We start from the raw sequence: 15,395 nt of genomic DNA on the forward strand, positions 1-15,395 counted from the left end.
TATTATTTTATTGTTCAAGTGGTACTTATGGACCTTGATTAATTGATTCACCCTCCCCACTCTCAATTATTCTAACCATTCTAACAATTGGTATCAAAGCACCAATGCTTATAAAGAGAAGTTTGAAGGTACTTGAAGCTAAAGATCATGACTCACAAAGGGAGGTACTAAAGTTAAACAAGGAGAACTTTCTTGCATCATGGCAAATACTAATGAGGCTACGCATATCCAGTATTAGTGATGCAGCAATAAACTTTGTGGAAAATGAATATGTGAAGATAACAATTGTTCCTCTAACTGCTCAACAACTAAAAGAAAAGCAAGAACATAATCAGGCAATGTTGGAGATTGCTTCAGCCCTAAGCTATGCCAAGTTTGATGACATAAAAGAATGTGATAGTGAAAAACAAATGTGGGAAAAACTAAACACCATATATGGAGGAGATGGCAATCTTTTGAGAGATAAATCATATAGCTTGCGAGGAAAATTTGATGAAATGAGAATAATGGAAGATGAGAGCATGGTAAAATATTGTACAAGAATCAATGAAGTTGTCAATGCTATTCGAGGTGAAAATGGATAGATTAAAGACGAAACAGTGATAAGCAAGGTATTGAGAACTCTACTTCATATATATGCCATTAGGGTTTCTACAATAAAAGAGTTGAGGTGTCATGTCCAAAATATCGGGGCAAAAACACACCATTTTTTTTTTTATAATACAATAATAAATTAATTTTATTTTTTTTTAAAGTTAATCACACTACTAAGTTTGCTAAAAAAAATTTGAACATGTTAATGCATAGGCAGAATGAGAAATAGGTATGTGATCTCCTAACGATGTCATATCATTTCCATTTAAGTTTATAATTAATGAGAAGAGAAGATCGCTAAACCTGAGCATTCGTTACTACATTGATTTTGACATTTATTTCGTTATTACTTTAATTTTAAGGTAATATATTATAATTAAATTGAATGAATCAAATTATCCTAAACTCGCAATACTATAAAAAAAAAATTATCTATATATATCTTCAATACTTGAAATTTTATCCAATATTCTAACTTAGTTTTTACAACCCTTATTAATCCAAAACAATTTAAGATAAATTGACACTAACCTTTGATTTAAGAACGATATCATCACTTAACATAATAAATCTAAACTATTTTTAAGATGGATAAAAATGTACTAACTAACTTTCTTAGACAACATATTAACCAATAAAGCTACTAACTTTCCTTAAACATAAAACTTTACTAAATAATAAAATCATTTAACATTCAGATACTAACTTTGCTAAATTTATCATAAGCAAAACATCCTTTCGATCAAAACTATAATTAAATAATCAATATAGTTAACCAAAACATAAACTACAATTCTACATTAATTTAACCTAATTTTAGTATCTTTGTACTTACCACATAAATAGTTCAAAAGAATAATATAACACAATAATAATATAAACTTAAGTTAGCTAGATAAAAATAATACAACTAATTTTAATAATATTTAACAATATTTAAATTCAATTATAATAACATCTAATTACACACCATACTAACTACCTTCATCCAATACTAAGATAAATTCATTTAATTTAAAACAAATCTTAATTTTACTAAATTTAAATCTTATCTCCACTAACATAACTTTAAACATACCAACTAATTCTTTTCTCTTTCTAATCAGACTAAATAACATTTAACACTAGACATTCTAACCAAAAAGTACAAATTTCAATTTTAAAACATTTAAATTTAAAAAAATTATTAATCTCATACAACTAAATTCCACATTAAAACATTTAAATAAAAACTAATTAATATTCTAAAACTAAGCTACCTTAATTCTAACATTTAAAACACAACTCTAACCACAACTTAATTTAAACAAATCTTATATTAACAACTACTAACCTAACTATAACTAAACAAAATAATCTAGAACTAACAAATGATAATATGAAGTTTTACAATATCTAGCAATTCCAACTAACTTACCACTAAGTAATTTAAGCTAACTTAAATTTAAAAAAGAGACATACTAACACTTAATACTACCCATGCCTATACTATCCCTAGGCTAAACTAGCAAACATAACCTTACAACACTCTACCCAACACACCCTACCACCCTAGGCCACTTGGCCACCACCCCTCACAATCCTATCATCATCTCTACGCCTGGACCAAGGCAAGTAATGCAGCCACCAAGGAGGACATGCCTAGCCAAGGCAAGAGCAATGAAAAGAGTTTATTTGAAAGAAAACTTTAAAGAAGTCTGCCCCAAAATTAAAGGTATGTCCCTCACACACATTGGCCAAGACCACTGACAAGGACAGACTGACAAGGCATGAGATCCCAAGAAAATATGTTGGCAACAAACGTATGGAATGGAGGGAAGAAAGATTAAACTAGAGGTTAAATCATGAAATGGGCTAAGGGGGTGGAAAATGTCCCCAACCCATACCCATACCCCTTGGGTACTTAAATTTCATGTTTTTAGGCCTTTAGGATTAATTAGAGACCTATCAAAAGCTAGGAATATTTTAAGATTTACTAACAACCCTCAAAATGGAGCTAACTCACTAATCCTAATAAGGGTAATTAATCTCAATGCTAACTGATTAACAAAAAGTTAACTAACCAGATCCAGCTTAAATTTTTAGGTTACTCGGTTACTACTAACTATCATGCTGAAATGCATATACAATTCACAAGTGTCAAGTGACACTATAAAAACACTGTTACGAAACATTAACATTTACTAACTACAGAATGATACATTCATTCAACCCACAACACAAATAAAATATGAACAACAGGGTTAGCATCTTTCATGAGATTTAACCCTGGTTTCCACAATTGGTACATAGGGTTCAATTTCATTTCTCTGTTAGATTTCTCGACTAATAAATATCCTGCACACTCATTGCACACATCAATAGCTCAAGAAAATCGCATCCATATATATTCAAAACATATCTCGATGGTTACATAAATCAAAACATGAATCTTTCATATAATTTACTGTTTTATTCATTTCTACTCACATTTAATCATCAACAAACACATAATCAATATAACATAACTTATTCGTTAATTCATATTAAAGTACCAGAATAATCACCATTAGGAATGCATACACCTAATCATCATAACAACACCAATTAAAGAATACCAAACTATCTAAAGCATAAAACTTAATCATCAGGATACCAAAATCAACACCCTTATCATTAGGTGAAAATGCCTCATAGCATCGTTAATGAAATTTCAATGTTTAAACAATTGAGTTAATGTAGAAGTTCTCGAATCACTAAGTATTTAAAACATGGACGTATCAACTGCTCTTGATTTCATTAGGACCTCCACAACATAAAACATTACTTCAGATCCATTCAAATCTCCTAGAACAAATTTAACAAGAAAATTCATATTTAATAATTACATACGAGGAGGGTCCTTACATGAGGTGTACTCCAGGTAATAATTTAGCTTTGGAAGTTGTAATTGGTAGACTTATTGCTTTTGAGATGTCTAATTTTGATAACTACACACCTACTATTGTTGAATTTGTTTTTAAGTCAGAATTGGTTCTTAGCAAAAGAAAAGGAAAACATGTGAAGAGTGACAATGACAGTTTTGATGATGAGTTTGATAAACTTGAAGCACTTATTGTAAAATATATTCGGAAGAGGCAGAGGTAAATTACCTATAATTTGTTTTCCATGCAACAAGGTTGGTCATATAGCTGCAAGATGTCCTAAAAAAGAAGACAATGATGAAAGAAACGAAAGAAATTACAAAGGAGAGATGACCAAGACTACAAGAAGAACAAGGATGAAAAAGGTAAGAAATCTTGTTATATTGTTGAAGAAAAAACTGTTACTGAATCTAAAAGTAATGATGATGAAGTTGTCTATGCTGCTACAAAAGAACATTCCGATGAAGATGAAAAAACTTCTTTAATTTCCTATATGAGAAAAAGTGACAGATGGACAATTGATAGTGGATACTCTAATCATATAGTTGGTGATAGAAATAAATTTGATGACATTGGACCATACAAAGATGGTTGTGTTAAATTTGATAATGATATTCCATGTATTGTGAAAGGTAAAGGTACAATTTAATTTATTAACAAAATCAAGTGCAACAATGTTTACTGGGTGGAAGGACTTAATTATAATATGTTAAGTGTTTTACAGTTAAACAAATCAGGGTACAGAGTTGAATTCCATCACAAAAAGGCCAAGATATATGATGTTGATGGCAAGCTGATTGGAAGTGGTGATCAAACAAGAGGTAACTTGTTTTATCTAGATGTATCTAATGAGACATGTTTGTTTGTACAACAAGAAGATGTTTTTTATGGCACAAAAGGTTATGTCATGTAAATTTTGACAATTTGGTGAACATTAGTAAAATGGAGAAAGTAAGAGAGTTATCGAAACTAAAGAAGTCTGATAATGCTATGTGTAAACAATGTCAATTGGGATAAATGACGAAGTCTAGTTTCAACAGAAAAACATACACATCTAGTGATATTTTGGAATTGGTTCATATTGCCCTTTGTGGACCAATTGATTTTTAAATCTATTGTGGATATAGGTATTTCATTCTATTTTTAGATGAATACTCTAGGATGATGATTGTGATGTTTCTCAAAGCTAAATCTAATGTTTTTCAATTATTTGATTGGTATTTGGCCAGAGTTGAAAAAGAAACAGGGAAGAGTCTAACGTGTTTGAGATCTGACAGAGGTGGCAAATTCATTTCCAATGAGTTCAATACATTTTGCAATGATAGAGGAATTAAAAGACAAATGTCAACACCAAGGACCCCTCCTCAGAATGGAATAGTTGAAAGGAGAAACATATCAATAATGGATTGTCCAAAAACATTGATGATGGAGAAGAATGTATCATAAAAGTATTGGAAAGAAGCTATCATTACTGTTTTTATACCTTGAACAGACTACAAGTCAAGAAAGGTGCAAATGCTACACCTTTTGAACTATGGCATGGATATGTTGCTAACGTGAACTATTTCAAAATCTTTGGAAGAAAATGTTATATATTTAAAGATAATAGGAATGGAAAACTTGATGCAAAGAGTGATGAAGGTATACTCTTAGGATATTCAACCAAGAATAAAGCTTACAAGTGTTTAAAATCTAACACTAAAAAAGTTTTCGAAAGTGCAAATGTGAAAGTTGATGAATTTGCAGAAAGAAATGGTGTTGAATGTAAGGAAGAACCTGAATATTACAATGCATTCATATATGTGGATGAAAGTGTTCCCAACACTCCTACTGAACAAGAAAACCAAGTTGTAGTTTCTCAGCAGATAGGAAATGGAAAAGTGCAACAAAATATTATCGAGCAACAGATAATGGATGTTGAGCAACAGATAGATGATCTCGAGTCATAGACAGCCAATGTTGACCATCACATAGAAAGTTTTGAGCATACAAAACTAGAATTTGAACCTATACTAGAAAGAGATAAGGAGCTTGAGATTATTTTTCAAGATGAACCTATTGAAGAACAAAGAAGGAGACCATTTGTGTTAGTCAAGTATGTGAGAAGACATCATAAACCTGAACAAATCATTGGAGATGCAAAATCTAGTGTTATGACAAGAAAGAGACTTAGAAATGATACATGCTTACTTTGTGAATTTGAGCCCAAATCAGTAAAATATTCTATGGAAAATGAAGATTGAATCCAAACAATGAATGAAAAAATTGAACAAATTGAGACGAATAACACTTGGACCCTCAAAACTAATAGCAAGGAGAAAATTGTACACCCCGAGCCCACACAGGACATTGACACTTCTTCGGACACGGGTTATAATGAATGGGTTGAAGGGATGGACACGGGTGAAGAAAGTGTTGGGGAAGAGTAGAAAATCAGGGAAGGGGAAGGTAAGGAACAAAAGAAGAGAAAGAGGATCATCACTATCAAAGTGCCGGCAAGCAAAGAGAAGGAGGCCACGGTGTCAGGGAATCAAAAAAGGAAAACCCCAGATGACAACAAGGACAAATAGGGGGAGGAGAGTGAGAAGGTGGAAGGGGACCCCATTGATAGGGAGGGACCCGAACAAGGCTACGTGGACTTTGGCACTAGTACCTATAGATGCACAGTCAGAGGGAAGGATACAAAGGTGGTGTGGAGGAACTTTGACACTGCTTCAGCCAATATGGGCATTAAATGAGAGCTAATCAGAACTCAAGTCAAGGAAAATGAAGAGGGCAGACTCTAGCTGGAGGAGTTGATCGATCCTACTCTGGTTATCCTTAGTGACATCACTAAGGAGAACCTGGACATGGATGTCCTTAATAATGCAAAGAATAGCGTTTTGGACAGCTTCTGAACCACTAAGTGGCTTTTCCAAGAAATCCTTGAACTCAAGCGCAAAATGAGCACTCTAGAAAGGGAGACCTATAGCTTAAAGAACAAGGTTAATGAGGATGAACAAAGCACGGACAGAAGGGTGGAGGAAGTCAACAACAGAACTCATGCGATGGACAAGACAATGCAAGGTATAGTTGAGCAGAGCTCTAGCATCCTCAAGGACAATGAGAACATCAAGAAGTTCATCCACTATGTGGACGATCAAAGTATCAGCAAGGAGTAGGACCTTAACACCCATAGCTTAAAGGATAGGACTTTGGATGAAGGTGTAAGGAAGCGAACCAAACCCAGCACTAGGAACAAGGATACCCTGGCCCCAGATCAGGAGCTTTCTGAGATGGAGGGAGTAGGCCAACTGTCGAAGCTAGAGATCAACGTAGCTGAAATGCTGAGAGACGTTGTTTGAGAGCCATGACATTTTTTGGGCTGCCCTGGTTTTTTGGCATCTCTCCCTAGCTTTATTTCCGTTTGTATCTTTGTTTAGGGAGATGTTCTCTCTTTTTGCCTTCGGGATTGACTTGTAGCCTTTTGCGCTCTTTTCTAGACTAATTTTTTATGTTTGGGTTTTAGGGCCCTTTTAAAGCTTGTTTTCCTTAATCAAAAACAATTGAACCCGAGTATTTAGATCAAAAGACAAAAATGTAATTGGAACAAAGTGGGTTTTTAGGAATAAGCTAAATGAACAATGTGAAGTCACAAGGAACAAGGCAAGATTAGTGTGCAAAGGATATGCTCAAGAAGGAGTTGACTATGGAGAAACAATTTCTCTTATGGGAAGACTGGAAGGAGTACTCAGAACTCTACTTGCATATTCAGCCTACAAAAACTTTAAGGTATATCAGATGGATGTCAAATCTGTATTTTTGAATGGTATACTTGAGAAAGAAGTGTACATGGAACAACCTGAACATTTTGTGGACCCAGACAAAAATAATACGATATGTAAAGTGAACAAAGCTTTATATGGATTGAAACAAGCCCCAAGAGCATGGTATAAAAGACTACAAAGTTATTTGGTGAAGATTCGTTTTGAAAGGACAAGTGATAACAGTAATCTATACTTGAAGATTGGTAAGAACAAATGAAGTACTGCTATCTAAAAATTTTGCTAATGACATTATATTTGAACGAAAAGAAGCATTATGCAAATCATTTGTTGATGAGATGAAGAAGGAATTTTAAATGTCAATATTTGATGAAAATCAGATTCTTTGTTGGTTTGCAAGTATATCAAATAAATTTTGGTATTTTCATTACTCAATTCAAATATATCAAGGAGATGTAAAAATCTTTGGGATGGAAGAATCAAGACAAGTAAGCACACCTATGTCTACGAGACATAAGTTATCCAAAAATGATGAATCTATTGATGTGAACCAAACACTATATAGATCAATGATTGGATAATTGCAATATGTTGTTCAAAGCAGACCTGATATTGCATTATTTGTTGGGATAATTGCTAGATTTTCAGCAAATCCTAAGGAGAATCATATTATGGGAGTGAAAAGGATATTGAGATATCTGAACGGTACTAAAGATTATGGATTGTATTACAAGAGAAGTGATAGATTTAAACTAAAGGTATTCACTGAATTTGTTTGGGTAGGAAATATTCATGACAGAAAAAGCACTAGTGGAGATGCGTTCTTTCTAGGAAAGAGATTGGTGTCATGGACAAGAAAGAAATAGAATTGTATTTCTCAATCAACGGCCAAAGCTGAGTATGTGGTAGATTTAGTGAACTATTCAAACATTATGTGGTCAAACAATTACAAAAGGAATGAAGAAAGAAATTATAGATCTAGTGGTTATATATTAACACAAGTGCTATCAACATATCAAAGAATCCAAAGATGCACACTAAAACAAAGCACATTGCTATCAAGTATCACTACTTGAGAGAACTGGTTCAAGACAAAGAAGTGAAGTTAGAATATGTGCACACCAAAGAAAAAATTGTTGAGGTATTCACTAAAGCCTTACCTAAAATGCTCATGAATATCTTATAGGTAAATCAAGGGTGATTCCCCTAAGAAAAGAAACTTGAGAAGAAATGGTGCATTGCATCAAATGTGCTAATAAGAATACTTTACACATTGATACAGACGGATCTATTTTAGGAGGTACTTAAGGTAGTCAAGTAAAGAAGAAGAAGGAGAACATCTTAACAGATCAATCATAGACAGATGACAAATTTCAGCCAAACATGCACACATCTACATAATCCAAATGTATGAAGCACATGAAGCCAAGAAAGATAGTGTCTTTGGAATTGTTGTCAAAGAGGGAGAGAATTACTAAAGAGGGAGAGATACAAAAGAGGTTTGCGAGATACAAGAGAGATTTGAATAGAACTGGAAAGTATGTATGCAAGAGGAGATATGAACTTAGAACTTAGAGGAAGTTTCTGAATTTGCAGAGATGAGAATTGGAGTGAAACTAAGGAGATCACTCATGACAATGAAATCGTTTGGATTCCATGGTAACAAAGAGGGAGATTGTATTCATGTAAAGAAACATATTTAAGGTGTTGTCATCAATACCAAAGAGGGGGATTGTTGGAAAACTACAATTGATGTCAAATCTATTGATGAGACACGTCGCTATATGTTTTAAATGTCATATCTATTTGATTGATGAAGAGGATCTGAGAAATTTCTCATAAAAAAAGTACCTAAAGGAAAGGTTGAGTTATGAAAGTGAAGCTACAATGGGCATTTGATTAATTAGACTTTGATAGAACAAAGTGATTGTTTAAATCATGTTGATGTTCAAGTCTTAATAGTGCAAGACAAATTAGATCACTAACAAAAGACTTGACCGAGGAATAGAGTAAAACATCAAGGAACTTTGAAGTTCATGCAAAGTAATGCCAATGTCAACTGAGCCACAATAAGTGTCAAAAAACTCAATGTTGACTGAGCATTAGTATTGACTAAGAAAACAAGTTGACGTCAAGCTAGAAGTTCTTAAGTGACCGAGCAATTTAGTGATGATCGAGTGTTAAGACTTAGTTATGGTTGAGTGACACTATTTTGAATGTGTATGAGGAATCATGATTTCCAACCGACTTAGTTGATTTCTTGGGATATGGAAATTGTATTGAAAATAAGGATCGATGAGTTGGGTCATTTAATTAGGTCAACAGTCTAAGAGATGAATTCGATGAGAAGTTTCTAGAAAATAAGGAAGATGAACAGATACAATGAACCTAATGAATTGAATCAAGAACCCTAAAATCTACAGTGATTGTGAAAATGGAAAGGACCATAATTACCTATTTAAAATGGTATAGAAACAAACTTTAGAGGAAGGATGCGATGAGCCTAAACGAGATATGCGAAGAAGAGAACAGAGCGGAGAATATGTGTGTTTCCAATAAGAAGGAACAAATATGTCTAGGTTGATAAGTGAATCTAAGTAGAAGGATTAAGTTTGTTGTGAAGGATGAATGCTTGAACGGTTCTCAAAGAAGTCAAGGACAGAGGTAACAAGGAAGACTTATCAGGGAATTAGCACATGAATTGAACATATATTTGAATCTGCAAAGTGAGTTGTAATCATATAGATCAAAAACCCTACTATTTTCTTTCTAATCATTGTAAACAGCTTGTATTGAAATCATTTTAATCAAAGGTTGACCTAACAGTCATTGAAGGACTTAACAGTCTATGTAAATCCTTTTACAAGGTGATATTCTAATGGAATGATGTAAAGTCCTCTTAACAAGGCCACTCCTAACAGGGTGATTAAATCCTCTAACCAAGTCACATTTATTAGTGTGTATTGTAACCTTTAATGGGGTTGGCTCCTAACAGGGCTCACTTCAAAAGAGAGGACAAATGGTGACATGTTACTGGTGGTTTTTCCCAAATTGGGTTTCCGCGTTAAATCCTAGTGTCAAACTTGTGTTGAATATTTTATGGTGTTTTACATTTACATATTTACATTCAACAAAGTCGGTTATCTTAGGATAGTGGACTACTAGTTAATATTGTTACTCAAGTTACAATAGAGATCGAATTATAGTAGGACAATCAGAATAGATAATGTTTGATTGTTTGATTGTTCAAATGGTACTTATGGACCTTGAGTAACTAATTCACCCCTCCCCCTCTCAATTATTCTAAACATTCTAACATCTTCTAGGTTTTCATTCTTTATTGATGGAAAGTTGAATCAGGAAATGATTTGATCCTAAATTAGGTAAAATATTTGCTTTGAGATTGTAGGAAAAGTTTGTCCATGCACCCTTATGAAAGAATCTATCTAATTTCTCAACAATTTGGTTGAATCCTAACCTATTGCTCCAAGTGCATTCTTCATTCTTAGTTTTGATTTCCATCATCTCATTTTTGTTACCCTAGTATCCAAATTCAATTGAAGTTTGGGATTCCTTTAAAATGCCTCCTGATTTTTCTTTAATACCCAATGTAGCATTAAATCCCCCTCTAATGATAGTGTTCTTCTCATGTTAATCTATCATAAAGATCTCAATTTCTTTCCATACTATTCTATTTTCTTGGATAGGTCTAGGACAATATATATTTATTAACCAAGAAGCTCAAGTTGCTTCTTATGCTTTTAATACTATTGTGGGTCTTGTATCTATGACTTTTGATCCCTTCACAAGATAATACCCTAGGATCCCAAGTAATGCTTAGGCCCCTAGGCACACCTTTAGTTCTAATTGCACCATGTTTAATATCCCAATCTTCTTTTTCAGTAATTTAATTTCTTCAATATCTAAATTGGTTTCTTGAAGCTTTATTATTTCAACACTTAAAGAGAATACGTAGCATTTTATTATGCATTGATTGTTAAGGGAATTCGTGCCCCTAACATTCCATGTGATTATCTTCATGCCTTGGGAAGGACTTCTCCCTTCCCAATATTCAAAAGTGTAGTGATTTTAGCTTGATTTGAATTTGTTTCATCTATCACCCTTAGAGATTCATTTAATGACTTCCTTCCCTTTTTCCTAGCTGATTTTGCACAATCAACGGATGTTCTCCCCACTCTTCTTAGGGACAAACCTAAGTTTCCATTTTTTCTCTTCGTCATTTTCCGATTTCTCTTCTATAGTTAAGTTGTTTTTTTCATCGCCTATTGCAACCTCTTTTGATTCCATAAGATTCAATAACTTCTCAATCATATTTTTGTTATTTAGATGTTTCTTCATTCTCCCCATCCTCTAGTGTTTCCAAACCTAGGAAGTTATTAATGGTATCGATATCGATATGGACATTATCCTTATCAATATTTTCTAAAGTCTCGTTCTTCTTTGGGATGTCAGATCTTTTCTATTAATTTTCTTTGAATTTCTTACAACATGTGCATTATGCTTGTGACAAAGGGATCTTGCATATGACTTCCCCTTGTCTTGTGTGTACTCAATTTCCTGCTTGTTTCCTACTTCTATTTGTTCCATTTCTTCATGAATTTCCCCTTCAAAAGAAGTCAATTGGATTTTTACTTTATTAAATGTATATGCATCTTTTGTGTTGTACATTAATTTTGTATACTCTATTATGTTGATGGTTGCATCCTTATGAGTTGTTTCAAAAGCTTTAGGTGATGTCCCTTCTCCCTTAGAATCAATTCATTCTAAATCACATTTTGAGGGGAGGTCATATTCAAGAGGAATATTAACCCCCTGGGAATTCTTTTTTGTGTAACTGTTATCTCTATTGTATCATCGAGACTACTATGCTCTAAGATTGAGGATTTCATAATTTTCCCTTCATCCCTTCCCAACAAGCATTATTATGACAATCAATTTGATCAAATCCCTTTAGAGTTCTTCTATTGGCAGAGATAGACTTTTTATTTGGAATCTTGTCTATCTGAGATTCTTCCTCACAATTGTTTTTTCCTATATTTAGTTTTATATTAAAATATTGTGTTGAATTACGAGTATTAGGATTTAATCCATTATGTTTCTTCTTTTGGATGCTATCCATTTCATCGATTTGCTCAAATGAAATCAGGGTTTGATATGCTAACTTCCTCTATCTACAATTATTTATAATATATCTAAGCATTTAATTTTAGGGTCAAATAAGCGAGTATTTTAACCACTTTTTGATTTATCATCCCCAGTTACGCCCTTGCAGCCCAAAAAAGTGCCCCATTTAAATCCAATATCATCCAAGATAGTCAGCAGCAAAAAGTATTCTAATGGGATCCATCCAATGTTTATTCCATTTTGGGATAATTTTTCGATTTTATGCATAAGGATTGAAATTTGGAGACCAATTTAAACAATGAAACTAGTATCCATTGAAGAACCTTATATTACCAAACAAAGTTTCCTGTTTTACATCTTTATTTTTACACAATATGAACAAGAAACTATATGTAGCAGAGAAATTCTTGCCTAGTTGGGAAACATATTTTCCCACCAAGCTTTGATGTTTCCAAAATATTTGACTAATCCGACTCTAGATTGTCGAGACACCTAGATCTGAATTTTAATCCCTAACAAGATGAATAAATTGTGTTTCCACTTTATAGACATCGTTTGTCATGCTCCTTGTGCTTTGACTACTACTAGGGTTTGCTAATGACATTTTGGGATCAATATTAGTTTTCCACCCTAAGGGAATGCAAGTAGCCACAACAGTTGGGCACTTTCCACCATTCTCTCTTAGGTTTCCATCTTTTTGGTTTTGAGATTTTATCCATCTACCATGGTCGTCCCCTAGTAAGTCCACAAAATCCTTTGGACTACTAAAATGAAGCTTCGCCTATGCACTAATCTATCACCTATCTTTTCTAGAGTGAACTATTTGTCATCCTTCTTTAGAAACATGAATCAAGGGCAAACTATTTGTGTTGCAATATGATTTCCTTTTCCCCTAAGTAGATATTCACACCTTGCACATATGGTGGGGAAATTGAGGAGCAAAGGACCTTTCCTAGACGCCAAAATTGGTTACTCTTGGCCAAATGTTGGCTTTGATTCTATACAGAAGCAACCCTTATTTCCTTATAGAATATTTCTACTTTTTTTGTGAGTTTGCTGGCAGAGCCATTTTTCTATTTGAGGTATTTATTATTAATACAAATAAATACCTCTATCATCGCATTGCTCTAAATAACAATTCCTAATTTACAATATTCATGCTAATTTATAGACATTGTTGCCTTATTTTTTCATGTATAGACTAAGTTTTCTTTTCTTTTTTAAACAAGGTTTGAAGGGGCCCTTAAACCCCAATTACAAAGCAAGATCCAGCTTACAATCCAAAACAAAATATTTTCAATAAGCTCAATAAAGAGAAATGGGATAGAGACACAACATGACATTCACAAAAGAAGGCGATCTAAACACCTCACAGCCCCCACCTACACTAACTTGTGGTCAAAGAAAGGATAATCTTGTTAAGATTAACAATAGACGGAAATAAATTACATGCAAATATAACCAATATCATAAAATAATAAATTGCATAGAAGAGAACACAAGAAACAAAGATTTAACATGATTCACTCAATTCCTAGGCTACGTCCACCAACAGCAAGTCCAATATTCTTATTATCCAGTGATTACAACCAGATTACAATCTGTAATCCCTTACAGTTCAATTTCATCACAAGAAGCTACAATCTCATCATACATTGTGAAATCCCTAACCCTAAACTATTTTATACAAGATTTTTATCGCTTGCAAAATTAGGGCTAGAAGAAATCTTCCAATGGAAAAATAACAGTCGATGCCTTTTACAATAGTAAATTCATTTTTGGCTTCGACGGCGCTGCCCCCGAAAAACCCCTGTGGGGCATTGCCTCGACCCCACCTTGTACTGTCATAGGGAGTGCACCTAGGGCACTGCCCCAAGACATCGCAAGGGGCACTATCCCCAAACCCCCGTAATAATAATTTGGGGGGAAATTGCATCAAGAAAAAAGGGAGGAGGGGGGGGAAATTAACCTCTGAGTCTGATTAGGCTCGTAGCACAACAATCTCCCACTTGGAGACTGGTTGGACTCTACACCAATAACCTCCCACTTGGAGACTAATCATAGCACCACTAAACCTATAGCTCCCACTGGAATGTAAAACAACTCGGACTTTTGTTGTGTTTTTATTTTGTTCAGTTTAGAAGACCAACTGAAGCTGAAGAGAAGTTCAGCTTCTCCCTTGTCACTGTCTTTTTAAACATATCTGGTGGATTATTATCTGTATGTATATTTTTCATCTTTAATTATCCATCATCCAAAACTGAGCGAATGAAATGGTACCATAATTGTATGTGTTTTGTCTTTGAATGTAGAGTGCAATTCTTTGCAAGATGAATGGCACTCTGGTTATCTATAAACAAATCATTATCCCTCTATGGGTTTCCCAATTCTTCTATGAGAAATTGAAATCATATCATCTCTGTGGTTGCCTCTATAGCAACAACATACTTTGCCTCTATAATGGATAAAGCATTAACTATAGGCAACTGAGAAATTCAACTCATTGTTGTCCCACCAACAACAAATACATAACATGTAGTACTTTGTCTGGTTAACCTTAGGCAGCTAAGAAATCTGACTCATTGTTGTCCCACCAACAATAAATACATAACATCTAATACTCTGTCTAGTATCAATATCTTCTACCAAAGCTAAGTCAACATAGCCTTGTAAATCAGTAGTAGAGGATCCAAAATGTAAACACTTACTAGACGTTCCTCTCAAATATATGAGAATCCATTTGACTGCATTTCAATACTCAATCCCTGGATGACTCATATACTTGCTAACAACTCCTACTGCATGTGCAATATCTGGCCTAGCACATACCATAACATACATTAAACTTCTTACAACTGAAGCGTAAGGTACCTTGGACATTTTTGCCTCCTCTTCTTGTGTCTTTGGACACATCTCCTTAGTCAATTTTAAATGACCAGGTAAAAGTGTGCTAACAACTTTAGCATTCTCCATAGAAAAATATTGTAAC

The sequence above is a fragment of the Cupressus sempervirens genome, chromosome 11, assembly GCF_028749045.1.
Source record: "Cupressus sempervirens isolate cs-2001-9-10 chromosome 11, ASM2874904v1, whole genome shotgun sequence".
Lineage (NCBI taxonomy): Eukaryota > Viridiplantae > Streptophyta > Pinopsida > Cupressales > Cupressaceae > Cupressus > Cupressus sempervirens.